This window comes from Molossus molossus, unplaced genomic scaffold, assembly GCF_014108415.1.
Source record: "Molossus molossus isolate mMolMol1 unplaced genomic scaffold, mMolMol1.p scaffold_m16_p_19, whole genome shotgun sequence".
Classification (NCBI taxonomy): domain Eukaryota; kingdom Metazoa; phylum Chordata; class Mammalia; order Chiroptera; family Molossidae; genus Molossus; species Molossus molossus.
The window spans coordinates 31,753,306-31,767,760 of record NW_023425354.1 but is presented as its reverse complement, the minus strand read 5'-3'; positions in this window follow the sequence as shown (position 1 = coordinate 31,767,760).

Below are 14,455 nucleotides of genomic sequence, written 5' to 3'. Positions count from 1 at the left end.
GCACTGGCCAGTTTGGCTCAGGGGTTGAGCGTCAGCCTGCAGACCAGAGAGTCCTGGGTTCAGTTTCCGCTAGGGGCACGTACCACCAAAAAAAAACCCCATAAGAATCATTGTTAGAGCCTAGCTAGGTAGTGAGTTGGTTAGAGCGTCATCCCAATATGGCAATGTTGTGGGTTTGATCCTTGGCCAGAGCACATAAGAATCAACCAATGAGCCCAGCCAGTGTGGCTCAGTGGATTGAGTGTCATCTCATGCATCAAGAAGTCACTGGTTCCATTTTCATTCAGGGAACATGCCCAGGTTTTGGGCCCTATCCGCAGTCGGGGGCATGCAGGAAGCAGCCGATCAATGCTGCTCTCTCACATCGATGTTTCTATCTCTCTCTCTCCTTTCTCTCTCAAAAAATCAATGAAGCCCTGGCCAGTTTGGCTCAGCGGTTAGAGCGTTGGCCTAAGGTCCGGAGGGACCTGGGTTCGGTTCCCACTAGGGGCATGTGCCTCGGTTGCAGTTTGTCCCTGGCCCTGGTTGGGTTGTGTGGGTGGCAACCACTCGATGTGTCCCTTTCATGTCGATGTTTTTCTCTCTCTCTCTCCCTCCCACTCTATCTGAACAAAATATCAAAAAATGTCCTCGGGTGAATACTAAAAGAAAAAAAAAATCAATGAAAACATTTAACAACAACAACAAAAAAACCAACCAATGAACCCTGTCTGGTGTGGCTCAGTTGGTTGAGCATCATCCCATGCACTGAGAGGTTGCTGCTTCAATACCCAGCCAGGGCACATGTGGGGGCTGGGGGCCTCGAATCCCCAGTAGGGGTCATGTAGGAGGCAACCAGTTGGTGTGTTCTCTCTTGCATCAGTGTTTCTCTTTCCTCCCTGCCTCCCTTCCACCGTCTCTAAAAACTCAGAGGAAAAATATCCTCAGGTGAGGATTAACAAAAAAAGAAAAGAGTCAACCAATTAATACATAAGTGGAACAACAAATCGATGTTTTGTTTTGTTTTGTTTTAAATTTTATTCATCTTCAGACAGTGAGAGGGAGAGAGGGAGGCAGAAAGAGAGAGAAACATTGATGTGAGGGAGACACATAGACTGGCTGCCACCCACATGACCCCATCCGGGGCCGGGGACAAACTGCAACCTGGGTATGTGCCCTTAGTGGGAGCCGAACCCAGGTCTCTGGACCAAGGGCCGACGCTCTAACTGCTGAGCCAAACCAGCCAGGGCCAAAACGATCTTTCTATCCCTCTCTCAAAATGAATCAGTAATAAAAAAGAATCATTTTTAGAGATCAAAACTGACATATAATAAATAAAAGAAAGATAAATAGTTCTAAATTTGTATGTATTTAATAGCCTCAAAATACAGAAAGCAGGCATTGACAGATCTAAAACAGAAACAAATCCACAATTGATAAATTAATTTTATTTAAAAAAAATTTTTCTTTATTGATTTTAGAGAGAGAGGAAGTGAGAGGAAGAGAGAGAAACATGAATTGTCCACCAACTGGGATGGGGCCCACAACCTGGGCATGTGCCCTGACTGGGAATCAAACCGGCTACCTCTTGGTGCATGAGTCGATACTAAACCACTGATCCACACCAGCCGGACCCACAACTGATAAATTTAAACTCATCTTTCAGCAACTGATAGAACACGAGGAAGCATTCTCTTGAGGTTAAGAGCATAGACTTTGGGGGTTTCATAGACCTGAGTAGAAATCCTGGCTTTGTACCTACTAGTTGGTAAAATGATTGAAGAAAAAAAAAAAAAAAAGGCAAGGAAATGATTACTTTGAAAAGTCAGGCCAGTATTGACCTCTGAGGGAGAGGGAATGAAGCAGGATGGAGAAGCGACCCAAGATGAGGGTGGCAGGGTGGTTTCTGGGATGCTGGCAACATTCCATTTCTTGATTTGGGTAGCAGTTACATAGGTGTTTGCTTTATAATGTTCATTATAGTCTACATGTAAGAATACACTAAAAAAAATTCTGGTTCTTTCACTTGCCTTGGGAAAGTTATTTTGCCATTTATTTATTTATTTTTATCCTCACTCGAGGACATTTTCCCATTTTTATTCAGATAGAGTGGGAAGGAGAGAGGGAGAGAGAAACATTGACGTGAAAGGGACACATCGAGTGGCCGCCACCCACACGACCCAACCAGGGCCGGGGACAAACTAACACCGAGGTATGTGCCCTTAGCGGGAACCGAACCTGGGTCTCTCTGGACTGCAGGCCAACGCTCTAACCGCTGAGCCAAACCAGCCAGGGCTGCCTTTTCTTTTTTTTTTTTTTATCCTTACCCGAGGACATTTTTCTATTTTCTGTTCAGATAGAGTAGGAGGGAGAGAGAGGAAGAGAGGGAGAGAGAGAAACATCGACGTGAAAGGGACACATCGAGCGGCTGCCACCCACACGACCAACCAGGGCCGGGGACAAACTGCAACCGAGGTACGTGCCCTTAGCGGGAACCGAACCCGGGTCTCTCTGGACCGCAGGTCGATGCTCTAACCGCTGAGCCAAACCGGCCAGTGCCTTTTCTTTTTTAATAATTTTTTTTCTTTAGTGATTTTAGAGAGGGAAGAAGGGAGAGGGAGAGAGAGATAGAAACATCGATGAGAGAGAACATCAATTGGCCGCCTCCAGCATGCCCCCACTGGAGATCTGGCCCACAACCTGGGCATGTGCCGTGATCGGGAATTGAACTTGTGCATAGGCCGACACTCAACCACTGTGCCACACCAGCGGGATAGTTATCCTGCCTTTTCAACCTTCAGTTTTCTTACTGATAACATGGCAATAAGGGCAGTACCTAGTTCTCTGGGGTGTGAGGTAACATATTGAAGTCTTAAGTGCTCAAGAAAACACTCGATTCCCCGAGTTGATCGAAGAACACGTAATTTTTAATTGCCTAATGTTCTGTTTATCTTCCAATTGAGAATCAATTATAAATGCAGGGGTAGCTGCCCTACTGCTGCCCCCCCCCCCCACCCCCGCCCCAGTGAACTCTGTCCCTGGGTTGTGCTGATGCAGACATGGGTGTGGCCATCCCATGTGCTTTCCTAAGTTACTTTGGAGCTATGGTGGAACCCAAGGGAGGCTTCTTTTGAGCCCAGCAGCTATTGGCAAATAGCTTCAATTTAGATGTTCATCTTCTTGTTCACACAGGATTGTATTCAGATAAAATTCCCACAGGAGGAAATTCTGCTGCTGTTCCTGCTGGAGGAACTGAGGCAGGTGGAACTGAGGCAGGCAAGGAATGTGGCTTCAACGAATTTTGCTGGAGGGAATGGAGTGGTCACCTGGTGCTGTGGCTTCCAAATTTTTTCGTTTAAATAATGGAAACTTTCTTTCATGAAGTTTTACGTATAGAAGCACAATATAGAAATTGATGAAAGCTCCTGGCTGGTGTGGCTCAGTGGTTAAGTACCAACCCATGCACCAAGAGGTTGCTGTTTTGATTCCTGCCAGGACACATGCCCAGGTTGTGGGCCCGATCCCCAGTGGGGAGCATGCAGGAAGCAGCCAATTAATGTTCTCTCTCATTGATGTTTCTCTCTCTCCCTCTCCCTTCCTCTCTCTCTAAAATCGATAAAGAAAAAAAATTTTTTAAAAGAAAGAGAGAAACATTGATCTATTGTTCCACCTGTTTATGCATTCATTAGTTGATTCTTTTATTTGCCCTGACCTGGAATTGAACCCACAACCAACTGAGCTACTTAACCAGGGCAGTGTACCATTCCACTTAAAATGTAGACAAATCTTCCCAAACAACCCCTGAGTTTTTTCCTCACAGGGTATGCCAGTTATGATGTTTGGAGTTCTGCAGGTCCTTCAAATTAAACTTATAGTTGAATCCTGGGTCTCCTGGTGAAGTTATGTGGTTATATGTGCATGTGATATACCTGTAGAAAGTTCAGGGTACTAAGAATAAGAATGTAGTCTGCAAAACTAGGAAATCCGAGCTTAGCTGGCGTGGCTCAATCAGTGGATTGAGCATCATCTCATGCACCAAGAGGTCATGGGTTGTTTCCAGTCAGGACACATGCCCAGGTTGCACTCTCGATCCCCAGTAGAGGGCGTGCAGAAAGCAGCTGATTGATGTTTCTCATTATTTTTGTTATCTCTCTTTTCCTCTCCTTTCCTCTTTAAAAAAATGAATAAAAATATATTTAAAAAAAACTCTAGGAAATCAGATCGAATCTTTTCAGTCTTTGAAATAAAAAGGAAGAGACATTATTCACAAGTTATCTCTTATGTAAACACAATAACAATTTAGAAGCTGTCTAGTACTGATTCCCAATTTTCCAACTAGGTTTCAGATTTCAGATCTTTTGAGGACCATACTAAGTAAGGTCACAGAATCAAAATAGAATTCTAGGCCTGGAAAAAACCTTAGAGATTGACAACCTGATCTGGCAAAGGAGGAAGTAAACTCTTTTCTTTTTTCCTTTGTTGTGGTAAAATAAGCAACATAAAATTCATCATTTTCACCATTAAAGGAGATAAACTCTTTTTTTTTATCCTCACCCGAGGACCTTTTTTTTTTTTTTTTTGCATTTATCTTCAGATAGAGCAGGAGGGAGAGAGGAAGGAAGAGGGAGAGAGAAGGAAGAGAGAGAGAGAGAAACATCAATGTGGGTGAGACACATGGACTGATTGCCACCCACACGACCCCAACAGGGGCCGAGGACGAACCGCAATGGAGGTACGTGCCCCCTAGCGGGAAATGAACCCAAGACTCTCTGGTCCGCGGGCCGACGCCCTAACTGCTGAGCCAAACTGGCCAGGGCAAAGGAGATAAACTCCTAAGTGTCTTGCTGAAAAGTATCTCTTCCCACTGTAGAGCACTGCCTCAAAACTCAAGATTTTTTAACCCGGGTGACCTCGTACCTGACCTACAAATAATGTGCCAACTCCAATTATATGTGAGTAATAAAAACAGCCGAGTCCATGATGAGCCCAAATCAGACATTGCCATGTACAATGATAAACATTTAGCCCCTCATTTGGGGAAAAAGCTCTTTTGGTGTTGGCAAAAATTATTCACCTTTATAATTAAGATCTTAAACTGAAATCAACCTAATACTCAGATCCAGCTTTAACTTTAGCCTGAACAAAGATGGTCAAAGCATAGACAGACAGGATGAAATAACAGAAGAGAAATAAGAAGAAAACTGACACCCAAGGGAGATAAGCTGTGGTTGTGGGCAGCTGTTTCCATATTCTTCTTCCAACCCTGAGAGAAGCACCATTAAATGAACTGCTGGCTGTAAACATGATTTAATGAGAGAGAACTGAAGTTGCATAGACTGGGCCTCTGGGTGGGCAATCATTTTTCCTCATGTGTCAACAGCCCCTAAGGAGAGAATGACATGCCCTGGCCAGTTTGGCTCAGCGGTTGTAGCATCAGCCTGTGGTCTGGAGAGACCCGGGTTCGGTTCCCGCTAAGGGCATGTACCTCGGTTGCAGTTTGTCCCCGGCCCTGGTTGGGTCGTGGGGGTGGCAGCCACTAGATGTGTCCCTTTTATGTCGATGTTTCTCTCTCTCTCCCTCCCACTCTATCTGAACAAAAAATGGAAAAATGTCCTTGGGTGAGGATTAAAAACAAGAGAGAGAGAGAATGACAGGGTCCAATTAGTCTTCTCCCAAAGTGAAGGAAATGGAAACAACTTGTCTACTAAGATGGAAGGCCACAGGGCAGCCTACTTGTCAGGGACAGGAATCTGGAGTCAGAGGTTTCACCGGAAGCCAGGAGGGGCTAGTGGGAGAACTGGGCTGCAGGGAGATGGCCAGAAGGAAGGGGGATTTGAGTTTCTGAAGCAAAATTTCGGCATACCTAGGGGTACAAAAGCATCATCAAGATATTTTTTTTAAATGTAGTTTTTAAAAGTCTGTCTCCAATCCTGCCCCTGAGCCACCCAATTTCCCTTGCCAGAGACAACTACTGTCATCAGTTTCTTATGTATCCTCTGGTAGGATTTTTTCATAGATGTGTATAAATCTTCCTTCTTCTGGTATATACTGTACACTCCTCTGCGTTTTGCTTTTCTCAGTTAAATGAGTGCCATATTTTAAGACAAAAACATAGTATAAAATTCATGCAGTACAAAATGATTCATTGGTGGGAGATGGGGGAGTATAATTTGCTTCAAAGAAGATTCGTTACTTACAGAAGGACTCAAGCAGGATTCCCTTGAACAGAGATCCACGTGAATTCATTTCCTCGTGTGTGTGTGTGTGTGTGTGAGAGTGAGAGAGAGAGAGAGACAGAGAGAGAGAGAGAGAGAGAGAGAACTCCCTCTGTCCTTCTGTCTTTGTTTCATCAGTGTGTAATAAAAAGAACAGCAGACTGGGGGCCACCATTGCTTGCCATCACTCAGGTGGGTTCTGGTTATTATCCAAACAAGCATTTCTGACAGTGTAAAAGGTGCTCCACATGTCACACCAGAAACCATAGTCACAAACCATGATGGTCTCAGGCAAACCAAGTGTCTGGTCTCCCTTCAGAGACTCTCCCTGAGTCTCTTCACCTAAAAATGGGGATGTGAGCCCTGGCCAGCATGGCTCAGTTGGTTGGGTTTCGTCCTGTGCACCAAGAGGTTGCTGGTTTGATGCCCAGTCCGGGCACATGCCTGGGTGGCAGGCTCCCCAGTGGTGGGCATGCAGGAGGCAGCCAATGTTTCTCTCTTCTACCTGACTCTTTAAAAAAGCAAACTATTCTTTAAATAAATAAATAAATAAATAAATAAATAAATAAATAAATAAAATTTTAGAAATGGGGATGTGAACACACCACCCTAAGAAAGAAGGAACTTTCTGAAATAACTCAACTGAGAAAATACATAAACACTTGAACAAGTTCTGTGAAAACAGTAATTAGTTGTATAAAGAAAGGGAAAATAAAGCAGCTGTTTTGTGAACTGGTGATGTCATTCGTGCCCGTGAAAGGGGCCCTAATCCAATGCCCCAAGGAGACGGGGGCAGGGGGAGAAAAACAGTTTGTATTCAGGGGACGGACGAATTGTCTTTCATAAGGTTCACCAGAAAACAAAGCAGAATGAATTTAATTATTTATTAGAGTAACATTAAATTAGCACAAACAGAATAATAGGCATTTATTAATCTGCACAAAATGTCATAGAGGTTTATGTACACATACATGTAATACATTGTATATCCTGGAACATTATTGTAATCCACTTTTATAGCTTAGAAATAGTGAGAAGAGCCCTGGCCAGTTTGGCTCAGTGGTTGGAGCGTCGGCCTGCGGGCCAGAGAGTCCTGGGTTCGGTTCCCGCTAGGAGCACGTACCAAAAATAATAATAATAAAAAATAGAAATAGTGAGAAGGGACTCCTTGTCTAAGAAAGTTTTATGACTTAAGTTCCCACACGTTACTAAAGACATAGATGCTGGGGCTTGCACCAGGGGAGGGTCTCCTGTGTAACTGTCTGTGCACAGGTAGGTCAAATGTTAGAATGAGAAACGGACAAAGAGCAGTGGCAGCGTGAATTCAGGAAGTCATTGTGACTAAATGTCCTATAGCTCCACCCCACCCTTTAGTCCTGAGTGGAAACCAGTGAGTCAGCCAAGCTCTGCTAGAATGCCAGGTCTTTTCCTTAATAAGAACTTAAATAAACTCCAGGGCCCCACTGGGAAAACAGACAGCTCAACGTACCCTATTGAGAAACTCTCTTGCAGAAAGCTTCTGTGTCTCCCATTCCTTTCCTGAATTCGATCCAAACTATGACTAAAGCACCCTCGATGGAGGGCAACCGGGGCTACTTGGGAAAGAGTGATGGAGAAGTTTCCTTCTTTTTCCAGAAAGGTCTGCACCTTCTGTGCAGACTGCTGCTGGCAGCGTGCCAGGCTCTCAACTTTAAGGAACAAGAGTGGGTCTTGGTTAACTAACCTGGGCCTGAGTCCAGAGCAGAAGAGACGCTCACAGGGACAGCCTTCTCTTTCCTTTGCTCAGCCTTTTCATCAACTCCCTGCAGAGGTAGCCTTCAGCTGAGGCTTGCTGGTAAATATCCCTGTTCATCTTTATTTTATTTTTAATTTTTTTCCCTTTATTGATTTTAGAGAGAGGGGGAAGGGAGAGAGAGATAGAAACATTGATGAGAGAGAACATTGACTGGCCGCCTCCTGCATGTCCCCCACTGGGGATTGGACCCACACCTGAGCATGTGCCCTGACCGGGAATCAAACCAGTGACCTCTTGGTGCATGGGTCGATGCTCAACCACGAGCCACACTGGCCGGATTCCCTGTTCATCTTTAAACACCAACCTCAAAGCCAAGTGTTTCAGAGATAAGGGTGGATCACCATTTTCTGTTTAAGTGATACTTCCTTTCATATTATCTTACTTATTTTTGTTGTTGTTGTTATTCTTGTGCATATAATAATCACAGAATTCATTTGTTCATTTATTCAACAGATATTTATTGAGAGGACAGAGCAGTGCCAGACACTGTTTTAAGAACTGGGCCACATCGATGAATAATACGGCTGTGGCCACTGTTCTTTAGCCATAGAAGGCCATGGAGAAAAAAGACAGGAAAGAGACAAGTGAACAAATGTAAAAGTATATATCTGTCAAATCAAAGACGAAAAGATCAGGGTGAAGACAAATGGGAGGGGGGCAGCAGGACGGGGTTGTGACAGTGACAACGGATGCTTGGGGAGAATTTAGTCTTCTTATGATCTCCAGCATCCAGGCCACCTCAAATAAAGCAGTGTGTTTACTAGGCAAACAAAACTAGAAGGTTGTTCTAAGGCAATTCTGATGGTTTCTCTTACAACCAGATGGCCATTGCTGAGCCCTTTCTTCTTTTTTTATACTTATAAAAATTTTTTTTTTATCCTCACCCAAGGACACTACTGCATTCATCTTCAGACAGAGCGAGAGGGAGAGAGAGAGAGAGAGAGAGAAACATCTATGTGAGAGAGACACATCGAATGGCTGCCACCCACAGGACCCCATACAGAGCCAGGGACAAACTGCAACCGAGGCACGTACCCTTAGAAGGAACCAAAGCCGGGTCTCTCTGGACTGTGGGCCGACGTTCTAACCCCTGAGCCAAACTGGCCAGGGCACTGAGCCCTTTCTTTATAGAAATTCTGGAGCTGGGAATTGTCTTCCACCCTAGAAGGTGACCAGGATCTTGAAGATGGTGTTGGACTCATCAAGGTGTTGTACTTATTTTGGGTACCTTTTCTGTGGCTGCTACAAGGAGGCAAACAGTAAGACCAACATGAAGCTTGTGCTGCTCTTCACCCAAATGAGCCCCTCTCACCACTGCTAGGCCATCTCTTCTGACCCCCGAGGCCTCCCTCCCTCCCCATTAGCAGAAGATAGACCCTGTGTTACACCTTGGCAGAGAGAGGGTGAAAGACACAACAGTCCGAAAAAGACTTCATGAATGCAGGGAGAGTATGCTTGCTAGAAACCTCTGCCAGTTACAATTCCAAATAATGAAAAGCAGACTTTAGTGCCACTGCACAATTTTTATTTGTTTGGTATTGTTTTAATTATTAGTTGGTATTAAACCAATGCTTATATAGTTCTACTAGGCATTATTCTATGCCTTTTATAAATATAAACTCAGTTGATTCTCATTAAAACCCCAGGAGATGGATCCTATTATCATCCCCATTTTACAGAGGAGTATGATGAGGCACAGGAGCCTGCGTGAGGTCCCTCAGCTAGTAAATGGCAGGGCACAACCTTGAACCAGCAGTCTAGCTCTCGAGTCCAGCTGCCAGACTACTGTGACCTCTTGGTGTGCCCATCAATATACTTTAAAAGAACACATAAGTTATATATTTATGACCAATGTCTTTTCTTATATAAACTAGCCTCTCTCGTGGTGAAATAAGTGATTTTAGGACGAGGACATTTAAGGACCTTGAGGCTGTCTGGTGCTTTTGGCAAGGAAAAATGATCACATAAGCAAGCTATAAATAGAAGTGAAAACCTTCCATTATAATGTTGCCATGTAGCCTCTAATTTTACCTCTGTTAGGGCAGGTACATACATTGTAATGCTGGAACCGAAAAGCCAGGGGATTTTTCTTTTAGGACCCAAAAGATAAGCTCTAACTCCCTACATTTAATTCTAATCCTGTCTCCTCCTTTCTGTTACTCTGGGCTCGATTTCTATGGAGACAGAATTACATGTGTTTTGCAAACAGTGCTAGAAAAAGTATTTTTTCCTGTTTTGGAGCCTTGGTGTGGGTGGCTGGGGGATTTCCACTCAGCTTGGAAAAGGCTGAAAGGCAGCCTTGCTGGACAAGTTCAGCTGCCTGGTTTTATTTTGCTTTGTCTTTGTGTCCGTTACCAGCAAGATTAACTCATCCTGAAGGTTTGCGTTGAAGATAAATTTTGAATTTCTTCTGCTCTTGTTATTTGCCTCTTGTCCCAGACCAGAATCCTTGACCCGTCTCAGTCCCAACACCCAGGTGCCGTCTTTTGAAATTTAACAGCAGAGGGTGCTGCGAGCCTGTGGTTGCCCAGTCTTGGCCCCAAAAGGAAGAGGCGAAAAGAGCCCCTGCTAATTCAACCAGCCTGAAAGAAGGCTTCTAATTGTCTTGTTCTCTTGTTGCTTTTAAAGACCTTGTCTGTGGATTGTGGAGTAATCAGACGTTTCCCAAAATGCAAACAGGGAATCAAGAGACGAGGTGTGGCCTTCTGGAAGTAATCTTGTCATTGTCATTTTTGAGAATTTTAACCCTTTTCCGATTAAATCAATGCTCGATATTTTATGCACTTAACTCCACTAAGACCAGAGATTCTGAATGTCAGTGGGTCCTAGTTCACTTCAGAAAACAGCATTTATTATTCCCATTTTCCTAGGCTCCCTCTGAATTCCCTTGTCCTCATTCTATCCAGGGCTACAAGCTAACACTTTTTTCTTCAGCTTTAAAAAAAAAAAATTGTTTTTCTTTATTGATTTTAGAGAGAGAGGAAGGGAGTAGGAGAGAGAGATGGAAACATCGATGAGAGAGAAAGAACATCGATTGGCTGCCTCCTGCATGCCCCGCACTGGGGATTGGGCCCACAACCTGGACATGTGCCCTGACCGGGAATCGAACTGGTGACCTCTTGGTGCATGGGTCGATGCTCAACCACTGAGCCACACCGACTGAGCTTCTTCTTTTTTTTATTTATTTTTATTTTTATTTTTTATCCTCACCCGAGGATATTTTTCCATTTTTTGTATGGATAGAGTGGGAGGGAGAGAGAGGAAGGGGGAGAGAGAGAGAAACATCGACGTGAAGGGACACATCGAGTGGCTGCCACCTGCACGACCAACCAGGGCCGGGGACAAACTGCAACTGAAGTACGTGCCCTTAGCGGGAACCGAACCCGGGTCTCTCTGGACCGCAGGCCGACGCTCTAACCGCTGAGCCAAACTGGCCAGGGCGAGCTTCTTCTTATTTTCATCTTTTTTTAAAGCTGAGACTTAAATGTTACCTCCAAGTTGTCTCTCAATCTTTCTCCATCTTCCTGACGTTCTGCATCTTTACCTCATTTTTGTTTTTTCAGCTTCTTGACTTCCTACAGCCCTTTTACCTCTTGATTGTTGATAGAAAACAACAGTGATGTTCCATATTTCTGGCTCTTTTCAGTCATGCTTTACTCTAAGTTATTTGTTTATTTATTTATTTATTTAATCCTCACCCGAGGACACTTTTCCATTTTTTGTTCAGGTAGAGTGGGAGGGAGAGAGAGGAACAGAGAGAGAGAGAGAAACATCAACGTGAAAGGAACACATTGAGTGGCTGCCACCCACACGACCAACCAGGGCCGGGGACAAACTGCAACCAAGGTGTGTGCCCTTAGCAGGAACCCGGGTCTCTCTGGACCGCAGGCCAACGCTTTAACCACTGAGCAAACTGGCCAGGGCTAAGTTGTTTTTTTGTTTTGTTTTTTTTGGTACATGCCCCTAGCTGCTAGGGTCTAGTGGGAACTGAACCCGGGACTCTCTGGTCCGCAGGCCGACGCTCTAACCGCTGAACCAAACCGGCCAGGGCTAAGTTTTATAAGAATCTAGATGTCCCCCAGTGATAAATCAATGGGTGATTTATTTTTATAAAACCCTTCCCAGTAGGCTTTCATGGCAAGACACCCTGATGAGTTCATAATATTACTTGATGGACACACGTAGAATTTGTTTGCTGCTTCTTACAAGCATTGAGTACATCTGTCCTGGAGAGCTGGCTTTAACTGTTTCTGTGAGAGCAAGAGACGGTCACAGGAAACTTGGGCAACGTATGAAGAAAGTTGTGGCTGCAAGACCAGCCTCTGACAGAATCAGCACTCACCTGAATATAAACGTGACAAGATTCTAGATATGAACAAAATAGGCATACTTGGCAGACACACAAGGACTCAGAAAGATCACCGACTGCTTCCTTTCTGGAACAAAAACAAATGAACAACCTTTGGTTTGATTTGCTGGGTGAACTTCAGCAAAACAAGAGAAGAATTCAAGAAAGAGGAAAACATGGGATTTAAGAAATAGCAGAACTGATAGAGGCTGACGGGTAAAGAAATTGTGATGTAACAACCGACTCATATAACAAGGAGCATTGAAGTTCTCGAGGAGCTGAAGGCTCCAAAGAGAAAATGGAAAGAAAATTCTTAGGAACTTTAAAAAAAAGAGAGAGAGATACACTATTCAAGAAAGTCACGATCTGAAAATAAAGCAAGCTATAATTTTGAAATGAATTTGAGAACAAGGCAGATGGAGCAGTATTTTCTGTACCACCAAGGCCAGGCATCCTTTAGTCAGGTAATCTGGGATGGGGGTGGGGCTGCCGGATACTCTGAATTTGGCTACAATCATTTTGGGGAGTACAGTAATTTTGGATTTTCATAGTTGCTAACCACAGTTGTTTCCCCATGATGCAATTTGTTGTTTCTTTTTCTATTGACTGCTTTTTATAGGACAGTTTTATAGAATGTTTTTAGGGGATGTATTCAAATTATTTATGAACTACTATGAAATGAGCGCTGATCAATTTCCATAAATATTTACTGAGTGCCTACCAGGTACCAGGCACTAGTCTAGGTGCTTGGAATGTAACAGTGAACAAAACAATCCCTGCCCTCGTGGAGCTAATGTTTTAGTGATACAGACACACAATAAATAATAAATCTGATCAGTACAGGAAAACAAAACAGGTAGAAGGGAAGGAGAGTTGGGAGTGGGGAGAAGATAGTAGAAATTTGAAATCAGATGGGCCCCATTGAGATGAGAACCAAGCAAAGACTTGACAGAGATGAGAACATCAGGCAAGGGGGTATCTGAGGGCAGAGCGTGGGGGCAGAGTGCCAAGCCCTGAGGCTGGAATGTGCCTGGCCTGCTCTCCGGACCACAAGGAGCCAGAGTGGCTGGAGTTGGGGCTGGACTAGAAGGAGTAGAGTTTAGAGATAAGGGGTCTGTGGACCTGTCAGGAGTACAGCTCTTACTCTGAGTGACATCCTACCTGCTGAAGCATTTTTAAGTACAAGGGCCAGGGTGTGACTTTCATTTAAAAATAATCAGTGTGGCTGTTCTGTCTAGAGAAGACTGTAGGAGGCATGAGAGAAAGTGGGGGTCTGTTAGGAGGCTAATGCTGTAATCCAGGTGATTGAACATGATGGCTCAGATCCAGGTGGCAGGTTCTGCACATGCTTGAAAGTAGAGCCACAGGGACTTCTGGACTGATTGGATGTGAGAGAGGAGTGAAGGAGGACCTCTGGGCTTGAAGGATGTTTCAATCAGGAAGGGGCAGGGCCCCTGGAGCAGGGCCCTGGGAGCCCCTTGCTATGTTCCGCTGCCGTGGTGTTGGGTGGGGGCTCTAGGGGAGGTGGCAGCAGAGCAGGGACACTTGGGGAGCTCTACACAGCCAGTGTGTGTATAGTGGCGCTTACTGTCTGGCAGCAGCCCTGGATATCGTGCTTATAGCTCAGTTTTTCCTTATTCCTTTCTCTTGGTGAATGAATTTAAAAGTAGGCTTGGATCTTAAACTTTTTAAAATTAAGAAATAGGTTTTTAATTATCCAGTTACACATCAAAGAGTTCTTCTGATTTTTTTTTTTAATCCTCACCCGAGGACATTTTTCCATTTTTTGTTCAGGCAGAGTGGGGAAGAGAGAGAGGAAGAGAGAGAGAGAGAGAGAGAGAGAGAGAGAGAGAGAGAGAGAGAGAGAAAGATCAATGTGAAAGGGACACATCGAGTGGTCACCACCCGCACCACCCAACCAGGGCTGGGGACAAACTGCAACCGAGGTACGTGTCCTTAGCGGGAACCGAACCTGGGTCTCTCTGGACCGCAGGCCGACGCTCTAACCGCTGAGCCAAACCAGCCAGGGCAGTTCTTCTGACTTTTATGGGATTGACTAAACTTAACTATCTACAAACAAATGTTTCTCTGAAACTGGACAACAAATGGGCCCGGGCT